This window comes from Canis lupus, chromosome 29 (assembly GCF_011100685.1).
Source record: "Canis lupus familiaris isolate Mischka breed German Shepherd chromosome 29, alternate assembly UU_Cfam_GSD_1.0, whole genome shotgun sequence".
Classification (NCBI taxonomy): Eukaryota; Metazoa; Chordata; class Mammalia; order Carnivora; family Canidae; genus Canis; species Canis lupus.
The window spans coordinates 8,597,582-8,611,349 of record NC_049250.1 but is presented as its reverse complement, the minus strand read 5'-3'; the positions used below and the strand labels follow the sequence as shown (position 1 = coordinate 8,611,349).

Genomic DNA, 13,768 nt, shown 5'->3' with positions numbered 1-13,768 from the left:
ATACTGTCTTGATTATGTTACTGATTTCTAGGGAGCCAAATCCTCTCTCTACCCCAGCTACTGCCTTAGACTTCTTATTAAAGAATATGTTGGCTATATGGGGTTCTCTGCTCTTCCATAAAATTGAATCAATTTTTCAACTTCCATGCAAAACCCTACTGGGATTATGCTTGGAAATTTCATTGATTCAATTAATCAGTTTGGTGAGAATTAACATCCTTACTGTACTGAGTCTCCCTATGAACGAATATGTCTTTCAAGAAAGTTATATACCTTTTTTTCGCATAAAGGATTTGAGCATCTTTTGCTTGATTTATTACAAGATATCAATCCTTTGATGTCTTAAAATCTGATATCTTTTTCACTGTTGCATTTTCTAGGTGTTTTTGATCTTTATCTTTGAGAATTCCTGTGCTAAATGTGCCGAGTAGTTCCCAGTGAGAAATTTTGTATTCTGCTGGCACCTGGGAGCACCATCGAACTAGTCACTTTAAATTAGATTTTCAGTTAGGGGACTTTCAGGCCACATAAGCAATTGGGATTCTGACTGCATATCATGTATGTCTGGCTTATGATTAAGGGACTTCTTTATCTCTCTCCAGAGTCCCAAGGCAGGCATGTGGCATATCTGATCAGACCCCTTTCCACGCTTAGGTCCTAGGCTTCCTCTGGAACCATGCTTGCTTCTTACAGACCAGGTCAGGCCAGGAAACACAGGCTGATATCCCCAGACAAACATAGCTTTTACCTGACACCCCCACACTTCTCCCCTCCCCCTGAGCCATGTGCAATCTGCTTTCTGGTGTGCATTGTTCAGCTTCCTTTACTTTCAGCTGAACCAAGCTTTAAAAGGACACTCTATGTTTTTTAAATTAAATCAAGTATTTTTAGGCATTTTATCCTAGGAGAAGTTTTCTGTTTATCCAGTCTGCCATATTGCCAGAAATAGCAGTAAGTTATTCCCCTCCTCCACTCCTTTTTATTTAGAAAAGAAAAAAAAGATGAAATTATTGGGCATAATTTTCTTAATGAACTCATGTTGATTCCACATTCTCTGTAAGTGCTCACAAACGTTTTAATTCTCATTTAAAAAATTGTATGGTAAAGCCATTAATCTGTACTTTCTGTTTCTATGCTTTGTTTTTCCCCTTAAAAATGAAGACATTTGCTTTATTCCAGACATGGAGAGAGAGGGAGAGAAAGAAAGAGAGAGAGAGATGAATGAATGAATAAATCTGGGGAGGAATGACTGATAGCTGCCGAGCCAAGGACTTGCATAGACTATGCCACTTTAAACTTCCCAGCACTTGGAAGCTGATCAGTCCAAGAGTGAGGTTGAGCAGTTTCCCCTGATTGCATGGCTAGTAACACAGTGAGAAGATGGTGTAATTCTTTTCTGTCCCATGCTTCCATTCCTAACTGTAGCTAACCTTGTAAGATGGCACACTATAAGTTTTTTTATGCTAATCAAATTGCATTTTGTTTTTCCATCTGAGGGGCTTGGATTTCTTGTATTATTATTAGCAAAATATCTACCAGATAGTAGAGATTTGTGTATCTAAAATGGCTCTCTTCAAATTTTTTCTTCTCTTTCAGAAATATTGAAATAATGTTAGGAAAATTGGTGTAAGTGGGCACTTTCAAAAGATGCTTGAAATAAATAGTGGCACCTCTGCCCAGCAAAGAAGCAGGACCCTGGTAGCCAACTGGAAACTACCTCTACCAGTTGTTGATTTACCCTTGGCTAAAGTGGGCTTTGCCACCCAGTTATAACCTAAAACAACCGAAAATAAGTTTTTCATCACCCACTCAGAGGTTTTTTTTTTTTTTTTTTAAGATTTATTTATTAGAGAGAAAAAGGGGGGGGGGTTGGGGGGGAGAGGTTGAGGAAGGACAGAGGAAGAGATAATCCTAAACAGATTCCCCACTGAGCACAGAGCCTGACATATGGGTCGATCTCACCACACTGAGCTCGTGACATAAGCTGAGACCAAGAGTCAGACGCTCAACTGACTGAGCCACCCAGGTGCCCCCCACTCAGAGTTTTAAATGATTCTTTTTGAAAGTTTTGCAAAGTCTGTATTAGAAAAATAAAATAGCAGACAGCTATTCATTATTGCTCAGTTTAATTCACTTTTAAGCTTTTTTTGATTTTGAGGTTTTCCCAGTAAGATGCCAACAGATGCTACTGTATGGAATGAAAGTAAATTATGTTATACAAGCCGTGCTACACATGGAACATAGAATGCCAAGGAATTGAAGGAAAAGGCTATATTTAAACCTAAGGCCACAATGTCATTGTTTCTATTTCTTTTCAAGTGGCCTTCTCATCTTTTACACCAGAGTCATATCCTTAGTTTGCAGCACCACAGATTTCTTTCCATCAGTATTTCCTTTCTATTTTAATAACTAACTACAAAGATTTAAAGCAACCCTAAGTTGTCAAGGTTATTTTAAAAACTAAAAGCATATCATTGTGAGAACGGATGATGCTGCAGTTTTAATGCTGCAGATATGGCAATCCCCTTCTTATTTAAATCACTGGGGTTTCTGGGTTTCATCTCTAGTTAATGATAAGGGCTGATAAGTATCTGGTAGTTCTTTCTCCTAGTAGGTAACTTGTTTTGTTGTGGGTCTGTTTTATATTGGTTTTTACCATAACATGTTTGATTGGAATTAAATAGATCAAGATTCATCTTATTTGTGTTTTAACTTTATGAAAACATTAATTTTATACATAGATCTTCCGTTCTTTCTTTCTTTTTTTTTTTTTTTTTGAAAATTAGCTATTGGGCATAATTATGCTGTCTTTGTTAGTCTCTCAGTAAAAGTACCTTATGCTTTCACCACAGAGATATGTCCTCTTTCTTTTTTTCAGAGATCACCCAGAAAATGAGTGAAATCTCTTCAGTTATGCCACTTCAGAAGGTAAACTTAACTCCTGTGCTTTTGTTTATTTCTTTATTTTAGAGAGAGCATGAGTAGGGGGAGGTGCAGAGGCAGAGGGAGAAAATCCACAAGCTGACTCCGTGTTAAGTGCAGAGCCTCATGTGGGGCTGGATCCCACGATCCATGAAATAATGACCTGAGCCGAAACCAAGCTTAACCGACTATACCACCCAGGTGCCCTTCCTGTGTTTTTGTTTGAAACTTCAGTTAACTTTAACTGCTTGGTTTTCAAGACTCTAACTTGACTCTTACTGGACCAGAATCTCAAGCCAAAGTAGAATAAAAGAGAAGTTTAAAATTCTGAGTGGACAGTCCATAACTTAAGAGGAAACCTACCAGCTTAATCCCTGTGCCCAGTCTCCAAATTTTACCAAAGATTACTTCTGCAGCATCCTCTCATCTGTGTAAGTTTCCCTAAGGACTCCACACATCTAACCTCCTTTGCATCTCTGCTGTTAGGGAAAACCATTTCTGTCCTACCTTTTGGATGTCTGGAAAAAGGCATCACAATGAGACTCCCACACAGTCCCTCCTACTCTGCGTATCTGGCCTTCTTACCAGGCATATAACTCGTATATGTGATACATTATTCATTGCTGTGACAGTTGGAACAGAGTGTTCAACGCCAGTGAAAATAAGCTGAGGTGTTTACGATGAGTAGAATTTGGCTTGTCAAATTATTTATAGTTGCCTTGTAAAAAATAAAGGCTGAACTTAAGAATCAGTAAGACATATTTCATCTACATTTTTTTTTTTTGGTCCCAGCCTAATGGATAACTCTGTTCAGTTATGCGATGATATGTTGACTCCTCTCATCTTCCCCTTCCTTTCCTCTGACATTCTGGGAAGGGACAGCCTAGTCGCCACGGGTGCAGACACTGAGGTGGATCCTGTTTCTGAACAGAATCACATTAGATTGATTTTGCTATTGTTTCTTCTCTGACTTGGTAGCTCAATTCCTACAATTAGACCCTGGCCTGTAACTCAACAACACTCTGTTCTCAGCTGTAGCAAATGAGTTCCTCCTGGACTTTCCTCCCGTCCACCACGCACCCTAAAATCAGCCTCGTTTTATCTCTGTTTCTTCAACTTTTGCATTCCTGATCTATTCTGAGTGTCTGAATAGCCCAAATCATGATAGTTATTTGTCTAAGTGTACCCCAACAACTGAAATCCCAGTGCAATAAAATTATATGATGAAACAAATATTACATAATACCAAGTACATGCACACATTGGAACATAAAGAGGACGTTCAATAAATGTCATGGATTTTTTTATTTAATGTTCTAAAAGTCAATGTGCTACAAGTTCATGAATCTGTCTGCTCAGCTTGAGATTTCATTTCTGTTGAAACATAATTTAAATACTTGAACAAAAAATCATTTACTCTAAGCCAAGTTGAGTTTATTCCTTAGAGCCTTTCAATGGTGGACATGTTTAACTAATGAAGGAAGAATATTACTTGAGAGCTTGTTTGGAGGTTCTAGCAGGGGAGCGCAGCTACTCGTATACCCTTGACCGAAGAACGGTCCTCCTCTATCGGGGATGGTCGTCCTCTTCGACCGAGCGCGCAGCTTCGGGAGAGACGCACATGGAGCAGTGAGGGAGGAAGGGGACACCCGCCTAGCCAGCCAGATCAGCCGAATCAACCCTGGCGATCAATGGGGTGACAGATGTCGCAGCCAGATCGCCCTCACATCCTTAAGGAAGAATATTACTGAAACATCTTGTATTAATTCAAATTGATAGCCATAGCACGTGACCTTTCCTGGCACATGGGATGGCCGTGGAGATATGCCACTTAGCTTTTCCTCCAAAAGAACCTACTGGAAAGTGTGTCATTGGCTGTCACACTTTCAGATCTACTATGGTGTTCATGCCAAAGCCATACTCTCCTGACAAATCCTGACAAACACCTGAACATAATGGGGTGCCTAAGTCCCATCTTTCCTCCTGACACTGGATGCCTCTATCCAGCATTCTTTGCCCAGGGCTCCCTATCAGCCTGGCTGAAACTTCCACAGAAAAGTACTGCATAGGATGCTTCTCTGACCCATTCTTACTTCCTTTTCCCTTTCTTTAGGGGTGTCATACCCGCATCACTCCTCTTATCTACTCCTTTTTCTCTCTCTTTCTCTGTCAAGGCATTCCTCAATAAATATCTGGTATGTCTCATTCTGTTTCTCAGAGGACCTGAGCTTACATATCACATTAGTCTTCAGCCATGAAAACACTTTTAAAACCAATTCTAGCAAGAGCAAGAAGCAAAACACTAATTTCTACCTTCCATTCCATCCCATAAAGGAATCCCATGCACTTAAATGAAAATAATTTGAAAACAAACAAAAAGCAAAAATCCAAATTCATCATAAGGCCAGTTGTGTTTTGATGAGCCTATTCAGACTTAATTAGAAAATGAGTTGTTCAGATGCTTGGGTGGCTCAGTGGTTGAGCATCTGCCTTTGGCTCAGGTCATGATCCTGGGGTCCTGGGATCGAATCCAGGATTGGGCTCCCTGCAGGGAGCCTACTTCTCCCTCTGTCTATATCTCTGCCTCTCTGTGTGTGTCTCATGATTAAATAGATGAAATCTTTAAAAAAAAAAAGAAAAAGAAAGAAAGAAAATGAGCTGTTTCAAAATTTTGAAATGTCATTAAAAGGGAAATCATTTTCTCCAGGATGTAGATAAAGGTGTTGGTGTAAATCTATACAAGCAGGGCATTGAAGGGAAGAAACTAAAATTTTCTCTGTTTTTAAAAATTTACTGCTTCTGGTGGACAGGAGGAAGAAGTTGGGTTTATATATTATGATATTAATCCTGAATGATCTTAGTCTTGGTAGGTATTTGAGACAATGTCATCTCCCACCAAGGAAAGCTTCCACTAGTGCTGAAAGTGTAATCAGAGGAAAAAAGGAAAATCAGGATGGTACTCTTCTCTGTAAATCATGACAATTGATTCAGAAAGGACAACCATGAGAGAGGCCAGAGGGTTAATAAACACTGTCATTTTCACTTAATGTAACTGGCAAAAGGGCTGGGGGCAATGCTCCACTTCATTTTGTCCAGAAAATTGCTTTGAGAAATAAACATCCAGAAGAGAAACACCCCCAAGCTATCATTTTAGGAAAGAAATTATTATCAAGGCAATTGCAGAAAGGGCTAAATTTCTTGGTTAGGGTCTAATAATGCAATTTTTTGTTTTCTACTAAGCATGTTAATTTTTTAGCAAAAAAAGTACAATGTTTGGCAATAAATAGTAATCGCTGCATTAAAAGCTCCCTCAATTTCTTCTTGAAAAGGAAAAGTGCCCAGTTATCCCAGTTAGGATTACAAAATTGATGATTCATCTTGAATTTGGTGACTACTATGAGAAATTACTTGGGTAAAGATGTGGTTAAGAGATATTAAATCACAATCATGACTTTCCTCAGAGCAAATGCTTCTGCAAAGCATGGGAAGACAGTTTACAGAAATTGAATCCAAAGCTCAAGACTAAACTTGGCCCTGTTGAACTGCATATTAACTTTATGCATATTCTGTATTTAAAAAAAGAGCAACAGGAAACCCTGAAAAAGATGATTCTGATTCTTGGCAAATCTATCATATGAAAGGAATTAAGGAACACTCTTATTGGACTTAGGCAGATTGATTTTACAAAATGACTTAAGATAATGTTTGGACATTTTTCTGGGCAGGCCAAGTGGAGTCCAAGCAAGCTTCTAAGCAGGAAAAGGTCAGGGGGATGATAAATGTCAGGCTTTTAACATGGTGATTTGAGGGTCATGGGGAGATCAGCTAGGAAACTCGTGCTGCTGAGGTGGCTCTGGTGTGTGGTCCTGGGAGAGCAGGAAGTCAGAATTGGAGGGGAGAAGGAAAATGGAGCATAGCAAGTAATTTCAATTGTTTGGACTTGAAATGTCAAGGCTAAGGGATGGGGAGAAAAATGGCTTTGTTTTCCTCACGTCCCCTATTTTCATTTACCATTCAGATCTTCATTCTTGATGCCCATTACAATGACAACAGAAATACTTGAATATTGTATGGCATTTGCTTATTTTGATAGATTGTCAAAAACATTTTGGGATGCCTGAAATAATGACATTTTGGGTGCAGGTGGTTAAGTGTCTGACTCTTGGTTTTGGCTTAACCAGGATCTCGGGGTTGTGGGATTGAGCCCTGCATCTGGCTCGGTGCTCAGTGCAAATCTGCTTGGTAGTCTCTCTCCCTCTCTCTCCACCCCTCCTTCTCCTGCTCTCTCTGTCCCTCTCTCTCTCTCTCTCTCTCTCTCTCCCTCCTCTCTCTAAAAGTAAATACATCTTTAAAAAACAACACCCTCCCCCCCAAAAAAAAACCTTTGAGGGAACACAAAAATTCTTACTTTCCTCAATTTTTAGTGATAAAGTGAGATTCATAGAAAGTTGAGGATTCATCCCACGAATTATAACCAGTCAGTAGCTGAGTTGGGCCAAGACACAAGTCTTGCTCTCTGTTGCTATTGTTTTAACTTCACCACAGAACATTTCCTGATGAATCAAGATGAAGTCTAAGTATGACCCTACTACACATTGACTAAAGTCATAGGCTGATTATACAGAAGGACACTGTGGGGTGAGCACAGCAGAGGATGGCTGGATGTCATGAGGTTCAATGTATAGCCAGGGAATATGAAATATGACTTTAGCCTTAATATTTATATGATGTGTATAACTTACTAAATATAACTTTCTAATAAACTTAACTTCTGTTTTCCCAGGAGGAGCTTAAATTCCCCCCATCAAAATCGCTGAGCCATAGCAAAGCAACCCTGGAGACTTCCATTCTAACAATGCCAGTATTCCAAAAGAAGTTTCTTATGCCTTGTTCTTGTGAGCAGAACCATTTTCTTCTTTGATTAAACTGAGAAGAAACTTCCTTTCATCAATTATTCTTTTGCTACTCTTTGTAGGTTCATCACCAGCCTCTACCAGTAGTAATAATCACAACATTCAATCTGTGCCCGAGTGGAAAGTCTCAGTGCTTAAGGTTACCATGTCATTGCCGGCAGTCTAAAGGCATGCTCATTGGCGAGCTGGACACGCACCCTGAGAGGCGAGATGTTTCCACCTCATTATGTTGAACAGCAGGAATTCTAAATTCTGTCAGAAAATAGGTCAATGTTGGGGGGCACAGAAGGGCCCTACAAATGAAACCATCTGGCTGGTGATAAAGAAAAATGGCTGTACTATCACTGAAGGTACAGCACTGTGTATGAAAAGTGGGTAATTAATCATTTTTGCACACTGGCATTTCTATATGATGAAATATCTACCAGCGATGAGATTTTACATTTTATTTTATAATTTACATTGAGTAAAAATTAATTTTTTTTAAATTAATTTTTAAAAAAGATTTTATGTGTTTACTTGAGAGAGAACAGGAGAGTGAGAGATAGCAAGAGCACAGAGGGAGAGGGAGAAGCAGACTCCTTGCTCAGCAGGGAGCCTGATGTGAGGCTCAATACCAGGCTCTGGAATCATGAACTGAGCTGAAGGCAGACGCTTAACTGATTGAGCCACCCAGGGGCCCGTATAAAATTTACATCAGGGTATAAGTCTGTGAGTTCTAACAAATGCAGGTAACTCTCACCATAATCAACTACAAGCAAAGTAGAGGAAAGTTGTCTCACCTCCAAACATTCCTTTGTGCTCCCCATTTGTAAATATCCCCCACTTTCTAACCCACAAGCAACCAACCACTCATTTATTCTCCATCACTATGTTTTGGGCTTTCCTAGAATTGCACATAAATGGAGTAATGCGGCTTTGAATGCTGGCTGCTTTCATTTAGGAAGAGTTAGCAATGATTTTTAAAGTTTTTCACACAATAAAATAATTCCTAGACTTTTGAGAACTAATTTTTCCCCTGTTTGACAACTTGGGCAGGAGTGAACTAAGCCAAGAAAGAAAGAGAGGTGGGGAGAACTTTCCTAGCTTTAGTCCTTTGCCCACGTTGTCCCCTCTCAGGGCTAAAAGTGAGCATACCTCATCATACTGTTGAGGGAACTGTGGCCCAGCATGGAAGGGTTATGGCAAAGTCAGGGCAAGAATTCAATATTGAATATCAATATTCAATATTCAATTCAATATTGAATTCAGTATTCAAACTCCAAGTGCAATTCTCCTTTGATTGTACTTCTAGCTGCACAACAATGCAAAGCTTCTCCTAAAATGAAAACTAAATATAAGACCTGCTATAAAGATTTCTTCTGTAGGCTTCCACTTAAATTTTAACTTCAAATGCAAATAAATCATCATCAAGGCAAAGTAAGCCAAACCCTAATATGATTCATCTTTAATACAGAGTATGCTTACTTTATGTTTTAGTCCATTTGAGTTGCTCTAACACAATATTATCATCTGGTAGCTTATAAACACCAGAGTTGTTCTAGAGTCTGGGAAGTCGAAGACCATGGTGCTGGCAGATTCAGAGTCTGGTGAGAGCTGGCTTCCTGGTTCATAGATGGCTGTGTCCTCACAGGGCAGAAAGGGTGAAGGAGCTCTTTGGAGTCTCTTTTATAAGGACAGTCATCCATTCATGAGGACACAGTCCTCCCAAAGCCCCACTACCCTATGTCATTTCATTGGGAGTTAGTATTTAACCTATGAATTTTATGGGGACATAAGCATTCAGTTTATTGCACTTCATATTATATATCACATAAGGAAGGGAACTGTTACAGAGTTTTCTTAAACATTTAAGAAAAACAAAGATTGTGATTTGAGCAAAAAGTGCAAGTACCCAACCTCTCTCTTTCTCTCCCTCTCCATCTTGCTATCTGCTGCCACTTACACGCTGATGTAGATAATAAGATACCAATCCTAGCTTTGATATTGTATTAAAACCTCAAAAGAGTTTGACCTTAAAATAGAGCATGATTTTACGGTGACATGTGTTTGGATGTGAATGAGCAGATTTATGGGGTTTTTGTTGTTGTTTTTTCATGGAACTCTTTGGCTTCTTAACTGAGCCAGATCTGGGAGTCAGGAAACTTATGTTTCACTTCCAGTTACTCTGAATTTCTGTCCCTCTGCCAAAGATGTCAATCATGACGCTACAGACTATATTCCAAGTGAAATCATCTTTTCCAACTCCCATGAAAGAGCCAGCCCCCTACAAAGACCATGGGGACTCCAAGTCAAGTTGATTGCACCAGAAATGGACTCCTGACACAAGGGTCAACAGTTCACAGGATGGATAGCAAACAAGATGGGGCCTGGTTCAAAATAATGAGCAAAACTGGTTAAATATCTTCTCTCAATAATTCAAATTGAAATGAGCACTGATTGTTGGTCTGAAAGGTCATGAGAGAGACAGGGGCCAGAGAAGGTGTGAAATGGAAACTGGAATTATGGGAAGAAGAAACCATGAAAAGCAATTGGAGGTCAGGGGTAGAAGCTGAGGACTTCTTTGGTCACAATAGCGGTGGAGCAGTGGGATGGAGAGACATGCCATGCCCTTCCGAGCGCCTGGTTGTTTGGGGTTCTCCTGAGTCCTGTGTACACACAATCTTTTGTGAACCCTCATCCTGCCCCTGTTAATGGAGGCAACTTGATTCTCTCTAGCCTCGAATCAAAAGACCTTTAGATTCTATTTCAACAAAAACAGATGGCAAAGACTCACTTTAATGGTAAAAGTAGGTAGTAAAGTTTCCTGAGTGCAAGAGGAAACATTTCTCTCCTAGTGAAGTCAACTTTGCCATCTATTTACTGAATATGTGAGGAAAAGCAATATGAAGTAATGAAATGCCTGAATAAGAATGTGTAAATAAATAAAGAGCTTTCTTTAAATTTCCAATGTAAGCAGTAATATAGACAGTAGCAAACAGATTGTTTCCAAGTAGAATTCCAGAAAAAAGTGCTTTAAATAAAAGAAAATGCATATTTGTAATGAGCACATTTGTGGAAAAGCTTTACTAAAGTATTTAAGGATAGTTCTCACTCCTTTTATTTTTTCCTTATATTTATTTTCTTCACCTAGAATGCCTTTTTTTTTATCAGGTTCCCTTTCAACTCTCATTGAAAGGGGAAAAAAGTTAAATAAGATTATTTTCTACTCAACATTTCCCAAGTGTCCTTGTTTTCATTTGTTTCCTATTTCAGCGTATAATTGAACTTCTTTTACAGCATTGATCACATTCTACTTAGAATATGGTCATTTCCATGCTTGTATATTGTTTCCTCTAGTCTGTAACCTTCTTCAAAGCAGAGAATTATTGTTTTTTCATTCAGTATTAGAAGAAAGAAGGTAATATCTTGAAATATATTAAGGTAGTTTGTGGTTCATAGGTTCTTGTCTGTGACACTTTCCCTTTTTAGCCATAGATATACATTGGCTGGTGAAGGAACAGCATTGTTACAGCAGAAATGCAAAAAGAAAGGATCAATACCCATAACAGACTCTCTCTCTCTCTCTCTACATATATATATAATTTCAAATTACCAAAGGAAGTCTCTTTTTCAAGAAAAGGAAGTATGTGTTAATCAAAAGAAGTAGTGTAACATGTAGCTAGAAGCAAATGAGTATGAGGAGAAGGACAGAGAGCCCTGTGGTTCTGGAAGAAGGATCAGGATTGTCAAGTTTGGAAGGGCTGGGACTTAAAAGGGACAAGTGAAGAGAGAACAAGGGACTCACAGACCATGAGGGACTTCAGGTAGAAGAGATTGACCAGCTCTGCCCAAGTGACAGAATCTATGTCTAGTACTTGGGAGCAACATGGACACTGAGCAACCCAAAAGTCTATCCATATCTTTCTTAGCCAGCATAGGCTGCCTGAACAAACTACCATAGACTGGAGGGGCCTAAACAATAGACATTTCTTTCTCACAGTTCTGGAGCTAGAATTCTAAGGCCAAGGTTCCAGACAATTTGATTCCTGCCTCCTCACTATGTCCTCACATAGTACATGTAGGCTGGGGGTGGGATGGGTAGGGAGCATAAGGTCTCTGATTCTTTATCTTATAAGGACGCTAATCCTATTGGATCAAGTCCATCTGTGAACTGAATTGTGTCCCCTTCAACCAAAATTCATATTTGCAGTCCTAACTCCAAATGTGACTGTATTTGGAGATAGAGCTTTAATCCAATTGGGCTAGTGCCCTTAAAAGAACAGTATGAGACACTAGAACAATCTTTTTCTCTGTCTCTGCCATATGAGGACACAGAGAAGGTGGCTGTCCATAAGCCAGGAAGAGAACTTCACCAGAAACTATATCAGCCAATACCTTGACCTTGGGCTTTTCAGACTCCAGAACTATAAGAGATGAATTTCTATTGTTCGTGCTACCCAATCATGGTATTTTGTTCTAGCAGCCTGAGGAGCCTGTATTAACAGGGTCTCATTCTCTTTTTTCATTTTAAGATTTTATCCATTTATTCATGAGAGACACAGAGAGAGAGGCAGAGATATAAACAGAGGGAGAAGCAGGCTCCCCGTGGGGAGCCAATGCGGGACTCGATCCCGGGACCCCGGGATCACAATCTGAGCCGAAGGCAGACTCTCAACCACTGAGCCACCCAGGCCCCTACAAGGTCTCATTCTTATTACTTCATTTAACTTTACTTGCTTCCTTTAGGCTCCATCTCCAAATATGCTCACAAAGAGAGTTAGAGCTTCAACATATGAATTTGGGGAGACATAAACATTCAGTCTATAATATCAGTCTCAGTAGGTCCCACATATTGTCTGCACTGCAAAGCTCTGTTAGAAACATGCTTCATAGCCATCGGGAGAGGATGTACTGCTTACAGATGCCTGTACCTTGTTCATGGACTCTCCAGCAAGAATGGTATCTGCCTCTGCCTTGAGTCTTGGTTTAATGTGTCCTAACTACCTCCAATCCAACTTCAATGGAAAAAAGTCTAAATGTTTCCTTTACATAGAAGGGGGACCTCTGGGCTCACCAAGCAAGTAGTAATGGTATTATAAAGGGAAAATTTCTTCATCTGTTCTCGTATTGTTTAACTGCTCCAAATTAAGATTTCCCACTATTACTGAAAAAAGGATAAAATTCATCCTCTGTTTGGAACCGTCCAATTTTTCTCCCTTATGTTGACATTGTAGAATAAGTCTGGAGAGTTGGATTGCTCAAGTTCCATTTTAATAACTTCTATCCATATCTATATCTACCTCTATCTATATATCTATATCTATATCTATATCTATATCTATATCTATATCTATATCTATATCTATATATTTAGAGAAAAACAGAGTGCAAGCTGGAAGTGAGAGAATCAGAGAGAGAATCTCAAGCAGGCTCTATGGCCAGCCAGTACAGAGCGTGATGTGGGGCTTGATTTCAGGAGCCTGAGATCATGACCTGAGCTGAAATCAAGAGTCAGGCACTTAAGTGACTGAGCCACCCAGGAGCCCCAATACCTGCTAGATATTTCAACCCACAAAAGAGGGTCCACATTAAGGGGATAGATTTTCTTCTCAAGATAACAGGAAAATAATGGGTGGAAAATTAATTATACAGAATTATACTGCTACTCAGGAACTACCTGATTACTTCTATGCTATTCTATCACTTATGACATTCAACCAATGCTTACTTACCAGTAATAATGGAGATTATTAATAAAGCATGAGTAATTGAAACTAGATTATTCCATATACTAATTTAGCATTATGCTTCCATATTATCTCCATTAATTTTTTCAGTTACACATTTAGTTCTCTGCTTCGTTTTTCTGTGAGACGTATACAGATAGTGACATGGACCAAAGCAGCTTGAAAAACTGGACTGAAAAATCCACGAACACCATAATCTGCCCT

At 39.3% G+C, this 13,768-nt stretch overlaps 1 long non-coding RNA gene across 2 annotated transcripts in view; it reads left to right on the top strand.

Annotated features, from left to right (window-relative positions):
* LOC102151447 overlaps positions 1 to 7,863 on the top strand; it is a 34,021-nt gene extending 26,158 nt beyond the window's left edge. For both annotated transcript variants that reach the window (XR_005380969.1, XR_005380968.1), the window contains 2 exons: positions 2,879 to 2,928; positions 7,706 to 7,863. This is a non-coding gene — a long non-coding RNA (uncharacterized LOC102151447). The remainder of the gene's footprint in view (positions 1 to 2,878; positions 2,929 to 7,705) is intronic.
* The last annotated feature ends 5,905 nt before the right edge of the window (positions 7,864 to 13,768 follow it).